Here is a 9,908-nt window from a genome sequence, read left to right on the forward strand (position 1 = left end):
TTGATAAGAACTGATAAAGATAAGACCAGGAAAAAGAATAGGATTGCTGAAGCATTCCTTCTTGTATCAGCAAGGAGGAACTACAGTTTCACATATAGATCCTGTTCTCCAGGAAAACGTTGCTATTCACACATAATTTCAGGGGAAAAAACTGGACTTCATTTTGAATGCAACCATTTTGCATGTAAAATTGATAAGGAGCGATATTTAGCTGATTCAGTCATTCCGATATCTACTTTGTGGTGCTGGAGAATTTTTCCCCTAAAATTGACCTCATTGTTATTCACCTAAAACTTCACCCACGGCTTCCTCCCCAAAATCAAATTTACAGTTCATGTGAAATAGATTTGGACCCCTGTCTTTCTCTCAAATTTTTCTTCAACTCTGAATTAAAAATAAAGGAAATGACAGGAAGTCATTTTCACCAGAATGAAAGCACCACACACTTCTGCCTGCTGACAAAAACATTCTTCATCCCATGTGGCTTCATAAACTGCTGTCTTAAAGAAGAGAGAGTTCTGCAGGACCTTTCTCTTCCATGATAGTATTTTTTAAATCATTTAAAAATAAAAAAACATAATGACTATGGGCACTAAAAACGGCTGCTTAGACTAGTAATCATATCCATTTTATTCTATTTATTTTAAAATTATGGCTTCTCCCTTAGTCATCTTTTAAGCAATTAATGTCTACAAGTTTAAAAGCACTTCTGCTATTTGCTTTGTGCCTTTTCTTGGAAATCGGTTCTGTATTTGTATTGCTATGAGGCAAACGATTTAGACTGAAGTTCCCATTTGCTTGTATTCAGTATTTCATTTTGTGGCATCTCTTGCTCCTAATGTATTGATTCCATTACTTTATAAAGGTTATTTTGATGTCTTTTTCTTAAAGTACTCAGCTGGTCTCTCCCTTTTTCTGAGGTTCAAGAGGAGGTAATTTTAAATGTCAAAGAGCATAATTGACAATAATATTGGGCATTTCACAGAGTTCTGCTTTTTTACCACTACTCTTAATAATTTTATCAATAGATACTGAAAGATTGCTCGCTGCAAATCACATGCTAAATGTTTTAAATGAATTATCTCATTTATTCCTCCTCACAACCCTTTTATGGAGTGGGTAATATTGGCCACATTTTACAGATAAGAGCAGGGAGGTATACAGAAATGTTAAATCATCTGCTCAAAGTCACACAGGTTAATAGATGCAGAGCAGGGACTTGAACCCAAGTCTAGATGACTCTAGAGTTGACCTTATACTGCCTTTCATGTTTACTATCATTGTGCAGTATTTTTAGTTTTGTAAGCTCTGCATTTGTAATAGTCTCTGTATTTGTAAATATGTCCCCCAGAGACATCCTAATCCCTGGAACCTGTAAATGTGACCTTATTTGGAAAAGGGGTCTTTGCAGGTGTAATTAAGTAAAGGATTTCAAGATAAGGAGATTAACCTAGATTATCCAAAAGGTCCCTACATGCAATCACATGCATCCTTATAAAAGAGAGGCAGAGGGGATTAGAAACAGATGGAAGAGGAGAAGAAAATGTGGAAATGATGGCACGTACTGGAGTGATATGGCCACAAGTCGAAGAATACCAGCAGCCATAGGAAACTAATAAGTATTCAAGAAACCATGTAGTACTTCTCTGATAGTTCTGTCAACAGAAGAGAGAAGGTACCTTGGTGATGATGACCTTATCTGTTAAATAGTCTGATATTTTTTTCAAGTTGACTCCATATTTCCTTGCATTATTTTAAAACAAAAAAAAGGTACACACACTGAGTAGTGAAAATGTTTAACTGTGGAGAGCAGATTTGAAGAAGAACATTAAAACAAGTGTTTTTGTCATTAATTCTTAACTCTTTTTATCCCTTTTTAACTCCTATCTAAAGCACACTTGATCAGTATATGCCTGGAACTTGTTCTCTTTTATGTTCTTAGAGCTGCTGTTTCTTTCTTGGCCATGTTCTGATGATGCAGGGTGGTCCAGTGTCTGAGAAGCAGCCCAGCTTGGCATTCGCCTCAGAGTTCCTTGCAGCTGTGGTGATGGGTAATTTACTACAGGGTGTCATATTGGCAGCCTCTTTAATAGCTTCCTGATGAAAAAATCCATTTCCTGAAAGTTTACCTTCCTGCTTTCTTGAATTCTTGCGTGAGAAACTAGGGAATGAAAAGCAGCAGAATAGCCTGATATTACTGATCATCTCTTCCCTTTTTCCTCCTCTCACTTGCCAACCTCATCATGAACTTTTTTACTTCCTTATATGAAAAAAATTTCTGCATCCATTGGTTATTTCTTTTAGTTTGTTTTCATATTCAGATTACCATAAGAAATAACTCGTACTTACAAAAATCTTGGGTGATGTCACAAACCATCTTCTAAAAGAGTTTAAAAAATTGTTTTAATATTTAGATAGAACATTTAATATTTAAATAGAATTTATTCTATTTAAATGGAAATCGATATTTAATATTCAAATAGGAAAATTAATATGTTTAAAGGCAAAGCATAATAATGATTTTGTGACTATTTGCATTTTTTTTTTTTTTTTGCGGTACACGGGCCTCTCACTGTTGTGGCCTCTCCCGTTGCGGAGCACAGGCTCCGGACGCGCTGCAGGCTCAGTGACCATGGCTCACGGGCCCAGCCCCTCCGCGGCATGTGGGATCTTCCCAGACCGGGGCACGAACCCGTGTCCCCTGCACCGGCAGGCGGACTCTGAACCACTGCGCCACCAGGGAAGCCCACTATTTGCATATTTTTTCTCTGACTTTTGTCTTCTTGTTCTTACTCTTATCCTATTTATCTCCAATAAGTTTTCTCTAAGTTTTCTCCTCTGCATAGGAAAGGATAAAGTAGCTTCTTAATATTATAGCTCTTTTTAATCCATTCATAAGTATAAATGAACTGAAGCTATCAATTGTTATGGGTTGAATTGTGTCCCCTTCCCAAAAATATTTTGGAATCCTAATCTCTAGTTCCTCACAATGTGTCTCATTTGAAGATAGGGTCTTTAGAGGGGTAATCAAGTTTAAAAAGATATGTCATTAAAGTGGGCTCTAATCCCATATGACTGGTGCCCTTATTAAAAGAGAAATTTGGACACAGAGACAGACACACACTGAGGAATGACAATATGAAGACACACAGGAAGAAGTTGGCCATGTGACTGAAATGGTGTGTCTACAAGCCCTGGAATGCCACAGGTTGTCAGCAAGCACCAGAAGCTGGAGGAAGCAAGGAAGGATTCTCCCCTAGAGCCTTCTGAGGGAGCACAGCCCTGTCAGCACCTTGATTTTGGATTTCTGGCCTCCATAACTGTGAGACAAGAAATTACTGTTGTTTTGAACCACCCAGTTTTTTGGTAGGAAACTAATATATTAATACATTTTTAAAAACCAACAACTAAAGATAGAAGTATAATAAATTCTAACTATTTGGGTTTTTAAGAATGACAATCTATATCAAATGTCACCATCCCAAGGAGACAGAAGTGTGAGTCAGAGAAGTTGAGAAAGAGCAATTGAGGAAACCAATTACTTCAATCCAGCATGGCTGCCCATCTCTCAAGATATCTTGCAATTCATCACTCTGTTTAAAAAGAGTTCTGTAATCTCAGAATTTTGCCTTTTTGAGGAGTCTCAGAGATCATCTTGTAATTTTTGCAGGCATCCCTTGCGACTCAGCTAAGTTTCACCACAGTGGTGGAGCCTTCCTTATCTTTGAGAGAATTGACCCCTCCACCTTTTCTGACCTTACAAAATTCCATTTATCTCAGCTCCTCTCACACTGTATTTACAATTATTTGTTTCTGTTTCTTTCTCTTCCACTCATATATTGGTTTCTAAAGGCTACATATTGGCACAGAGTAACTATTCTGCACATATTTTTGGAAGAACAGAATTAACTGTAGTCTGTGGAGGTCAGCTGACTCACACAAGGTCACTGTGATCGTCTCCATTTGCTGCTGTAACAAATTACCACAAATATAGTGGCTTAGATCAGCACAAATTTATTGTCTTACAGTTCTAGAGGTTAGAAATCCAAAATTGGCCCTAATGGGCTCAAATCAAGGTATCAGCAGGGATGTTTTCTTCTGGAAGATCTGAGGGAGAATTTGTTCTCTTGCCTTGTGCAGCTTCTAGTGATGGTCTGTCTTCTTTGGCTGGTTTCCACATACTCCAGCGTCAAAGCCAGAAGTGTAGCATTTTCCAATCTCTCTCTCTCTCTTTCTCTGACCTCTGTCCTCCCCTGACTCTGACCTTCCTGCATTCCTCTTTAAGGGTCTTTGTGATTACATTGGGCTCACCTCGATAATCCAGAATAGTCTCCTCATCGTAAGATCTTTAATCTAATCATGTCTACAAGCTCTTTTACCATGTGAGGTAACATATTCACAGGTTCCAGGGATTACGACATAGACATTTTTAGGGGGACAATTATTTGTCTACAATAGTCACACAACCCCTTCCGGACTTTCCTTTGGTTTTGCCTGCCACCTGCAATAAGTACTCTGATGACAACTGCATAGGCATCTTCGGCCCAAGTTTATCCTCATGGATCTTCAGGCTTCCACAGTAAAATGTTTGCTGTCTATTTCTTCTTAAATGCCCCACAGATACCATAAACTCAGGGTATCCCAAATTGAACTTATCACCTCTGCTTGTCCTTTCCACCTCTTATTGGATATTGGCTCATCAGTGGACACAGCAGTCACCAGCTAGAAAACTTGGGATGTTACTTGTTTCCTCTTTTTCACTTAACCCCACTCTAATCAATCATCATGTTTGCTCATTCCACTTCTGAGCTATGCCTCAAATCTTTCTCTCCCTAATTACTCCTCACATCATGTCCTGAGTCAGTCTCTCATCAGTTCAAACCTTGACAGTAAAATGTCTGCCGTGTCAGCCTGACTCTCATCTCCCCTTAAATCCATTCTCCTATCTGCAACAGAGGACTTATTCAGTAGCTATATCTGACTAGTTTAAAAGCTTTAATGGCTTCTCATCAACTACAGAATCACACACAAGCTCTCTGGCTTGGCACTCAAAGCCTTCCATGATCTGACTCCTGTCTACCTCTCCAAGCTCATTTCCCTTCACCCTTCACCTCAAGGTGGAACCAACTCCATGGTGCAATTTTTGCTCCAGGTTTTCCCATAGGACCAGACTGAAGTCCTTCACCAACTGAGAACACATTCTTGCTCCGCTGTTTTCTACACCCTATTCTGCTTCCCTCATTCCTGTTCTCCAGAGACCACACTGTCAGTAAATACCTTTTATAAGCATTCACTTCTCAGGCTCTTCTTTAGGCAACTCAGCCTCAGATACAATCTTTGTATTTCATTCATCCCAGAATCCCCCCTCCCTCACCTCCTCCTGACTTCCCCTCCTGCCTCATCAGCTTCAATGGCATCATATAGTCATGTCTAGACCAACCACTGGTAAGGGAAATAGCACTACTGATACCCTGTGTACCTGAGATGGAATGATTTGCAGGAATCAACCATTCAAGCCATTGCAAATATCAATGGATGTGCTCAGCTGTGTAGGAGGATTTTATTCTTCCCATGGCTTACTTGGTATGCGGCACTGGTAAGTCAATTTCTGTGCTGATTCTCCCACCCTGAGTCTGAAATTGCAGGGAACTGTGATGAGGACACAGTAACTTATTTGACTGAAAAAGCTTTTGGTAATCTTAGAGAAACAGTATTTTTCCAGCTTGTCTAACTTTTAGGCAATTCCAATGCCCTGAGTCTCTAAAATAATTTTTAAAATTTTAATGGGAGAACATTACTTCTTTGGGAGATGACTCTACCAAAGAATAATACCACATTTCATGATTTCCACTGCACAATGACACAGAGTTGACAAAGAAAGCTTCATTTCTTTGCATAGCACAACTCTGCTAGGAAATGCTGTGAGAATTAACAACCAGTCTTGTCCTGAAATCAAAAGGTCAGGACAAAACATAAAAATCAAAGCAGCTCAGTCTATTATGAACAAAACTCATGTGAAATAAGTTTTTCCAGACATCTATGATATCATCAGGAACAATAAAAATTATCTGCTGCTTCAGTTTGTGGAGGAGTTAGGAAATTGGAGCAAATGGGGTGAAAATGGGGTAGTTTCTTCCCTAATGTTCTCTGAATTATCACTCCCCATTTTCCAAGCTCTCCCCTTGGGGTATAGCTCTATACTTTCTGGTTCTCCTCTCATTATAAGAAAACAGTGAAAAGAAAAAAGAAGTGAGTTGACAGCCAGGAAGACAGAATAGTTATTATCTGATAAAACAAAATATACAGCCTTTACTTCTTTTTGCTTTCAATTTTGCAGATCTTAAGATGGAGTTTGGGGGGTTTTATTTTGTGTTACCACTTCCTCAGGAGTAAACATGAAGATAAATGTGAGTGTTTGAAAAGTAAAACAAATGTCTTACAAGGAAGGAGCAGTTAAATCAAAATACTGGCTAGTGTGCCATTACTTTAGAGAGTGGAAAAGAAACTATAAAATTTAGGGTCCTTGACAGCGGTAACTTAATAGAGATACTTTTCTAACATAGAAGGCCTCACAATGAAGTGAAAAACAGAATGTCTTGTGGGAGACTAGAAATTTGATTCTCTTTCCTGCCTTACTATTTGTTCATTGTGTGACCTTTCGCAAGTCACTTAACCTCTCTAGCTTGAAATTTCTTACTTTAAAATTGAAGGAGAGCAGAATATGCCACCCCCCAAAGATGCTATTTTGGCATATTGATTATTTTGAATTAGTTGCTTAAGAAACACTTGGTGCAAGAAGAACACTCTGACCCTCCTTTGTCCCCCTGAAAACAGGAAGTGACTCTGCCATGTGAAAGGTACCCTCCCTGTACCAGGCTTACTTATCACCAGAAATAGGGAATTTAGGGCCAAGAAGCCTGTATAACAAAACTGGTTACTTCCTAACAAATCTAATACCTCAAGCACAAACTTGTATGTCCTGTCAATTTTTCACAAATTTATTGTTTCTTTGTTTAAAAGGTATAAAAGCTGCCTGCTTCGGTCACTTCTGTGAGTCTAATATTTTTTTATAATGCTCCCATACATAGAGAATTAAATTTGTTTTTCTCCTGTTAATCTGTCTTATGCCAACTTAATCACAGGCATACCTCATTCTATTGTGCTTTGCTTTATTGCTTTTTGCAAATATTGGTTTGTTTTTACAAACTGAAAGTTTATGGCAACCCTATATCCAGCAAGTCTATTGACACTATTTTTCCAACAGCATTTGCTGACTTTCTATCTCTGTGTCAGATTTTGGTAATTCTCATAATATCTCATACTTTTTAATTATTATTATAACTGTCATGGTGGTCTGTGATCAATGATCTTTGATGTTAATATTGTACTTGTTTTGGGGTGTCCATGAACTGCACCCATACAAGCTGGCAAACTTAATAAGCATTGTGTGTATTCTGACTGTTTCACTGACCAGCTGTTTCCCCATCTCTCTCTCTCTCTCCTCAGGCCTCTCTAGCCCCTGAGACACAGCAATATTGAAATTAGGCCAATTAATAATCCATAATGGCCTCTAAGTGTTCAAGTAAAAGGAAGAGTTGCATATCTGTCACTTTAAATCAAAAGCTAGAAATGATTAAGCATACTGAGAAAAGCATGTTGAAAGCTGAGGTAGGCCCAAAGCTAGGTTTCTTGCCCCAAGTAATTAGCAAAATTGCGAATTCAAAGGAAAAGTTATTGAGGAAAATTAAAAGCACTACTCCGATGAACACATAACTGATAAGAAAGTGAAGCAGTCCTATTGATGATATGGAGAAAGTTTGAGTGGTCTGGAGAGAAGATCAAATGAGCCACAATATCCCATAAACAAGCCTACTCCAGAGCAAAGCCCTAACTCTTTTCAATTCTGTGAAGGCTGAGAGAGATGAGGAGGCTACAGAAGAAAAGTTTGAAGCTAGCAGAGGTTGGTTCATGAGGTTGAAGGAAAGAAGCCATCTCTATAACATAAAAGTGCAAGGTGAATCTGCAAGTGCTGAAGTAGAAGCTGCAACAAGTTGTCCAGAAGATCCAGCTAAGATTATTAACGAAGGTGGCTACGCTAAACAACAGATTTTCAATGTAGGCAAAACAGGCTTATACCCGAAGAAGATGCCATCTGGAACTTTCACAGCTAGAGAGGAGGAAACCAACTTCAATGGACAGGCTGACTCTCTTGTTAGGGGCTAATGCAGCTGGTCACTTTAAGTTGAAGCCAATGCTTACTTACCATTCTGAAAATCTTAAGGCCCTTAAGAATTATGCTAAATCTACTATGCCTGTGTTCTATAAATGGAACAACAAAGCCTGGATGACAGTACAATTGTTCAACATAGTTCACTGAATATTTTAAGCCCACCATTGAGACCTACTGCTCAGAAAAAAAGATTCCTTTCAAAATATTACTGCTCATTGACAATGCACCTGGTCATATAAGAGCTCTAATGGAGATGTACAACAAGATTCATGTTGTTTTCATGCCTGTTAACACAATATTCATTCTGCAGCCCACGGATCAAGGAGTCCTTTCTACTTTCAAGTCTTATTATTCAAGAAATACATTTCATAAGGCTATAGCTGCCATAGATAGTGATTTATCTGATGGATCTGGGCAAAGTCAATTGAAAACCTTCTGGAAAGGATTCACCATTCTAGATGCCATTAAGAACATTCATGATTCATGGGAAGAGGTCAAAATATCAACATTAACAGGAGTTTGGAATAATTTGATTCCAACCCTCACAGATGACTTTGAGTGGTTAAAGACTTCAGTGGAGGAAATAAGTACAGATGTGGTGGAAATAGCAAGACAACTAGAATTTGAAGTTCTGAAGATGGGACTGAATTGCTGCAATCTCATGATAAAGCTTTAATGGCTGAGGAGTTACTTGTTACAGATGAGTGAAGAAAGTGGTTTCATGAGATGGAATCTACCCCTGGTGAAGATGCTGTGAAGATTGTTGAAATGGCAACAAGGATTTAGAATACTATGTAAGCTTAGTTGATAAAGCAGCAACAAGGTTTAAGAAGACTGACTCCAATTTTGACAGAAGTTCTGCTGTGGATAAAATGCTGTCAAACAGCATCGCATGCTCCAGAAAAATCATTCATGGAAGAGTCAATTGTTGCAGTAAACTTCATTGTTGTCTTATGTTAAGAAATTGTCATGGCCACCTCAATCTTCAGCAGCCAACAGACTGATCAGTCAGCAGCCATCAACAACAAGGCAAGACCCTCCACCCGCAAAAAGATTACAACTCGTAGAAGGTTGATGATTGTTAGCATTTTTTAGCAATAAAGCATTTTTCAATTAAGGTATATACGTTGGTTTTTCAGACATCACATCATTCCACACTTAATAGACTACAGTATGGTGTAAACACAACTTTATATGTATTGGAAAACCAAAAATTTTGTGTGACTCACTTTATTGCAATATTTGCTTTATTGAGGTGGTCTTGATCAAAACCTGCATATCTCTGAGGTTTGCAGGTATTGGGCCAGACAAAGAACCTAGAAGGAAAGAATAAAAACATTTTCCACCCCTAGAAAATATTGAGATAATAACAGTAATGCTGTTAATTATAACAATGGTGACATTTACTGAGCACATGACAAGCACTGTGTGAAATGTTACACACATATCTCATATTCTTCTCTCAAAAAGCTATGATAAACAATTATAGGAAAAAATCTGTAAAAAATGCAAACACATGGAAGCTAAACAATACACTACTAAATAACCAAGAGATCACTGAAGAAATAAAAGAGGAAATCAAAAAATACCTAGAAAAAAATGACGATGAAAACACGACAACCCAAAACCAATGGGATGCAGCAAAAGAAGTTCTAAGAGGGAAGTTTATAGCAATACA

The 9,908-nt window shown here is 38.2% G+C and overlaps 1 pseudogene; it reads left to right on the forward strand.

Moving 5' to 3' along the window:
- Nucleotides 1-7,563: 7,563 nt before the first annotated feature.
- Nucleotides 7,564-9,305, forward strand: LOC137220651 (tigger transposable element-derived protein 1-like; annotated as a pseudogene).
- Nucleotides 9,306-9,908: the final 603 nt, after the last annotated feature.

This window comes from Pseudorca crassidens, chromosome 3, assembly GCF_039906515.1.
Source record: "Pseudorca crassidens isolate mPseCra1 chromosome 3, mPseCra1.hap1, whole genome shotgun sequence".
Lineage (NCBI taxonomy): Eukaryota > Metazoa > Chordata > Mammalia > Artiodactyla > Delphinidae > Pseudorca > Pseudorca crassidens.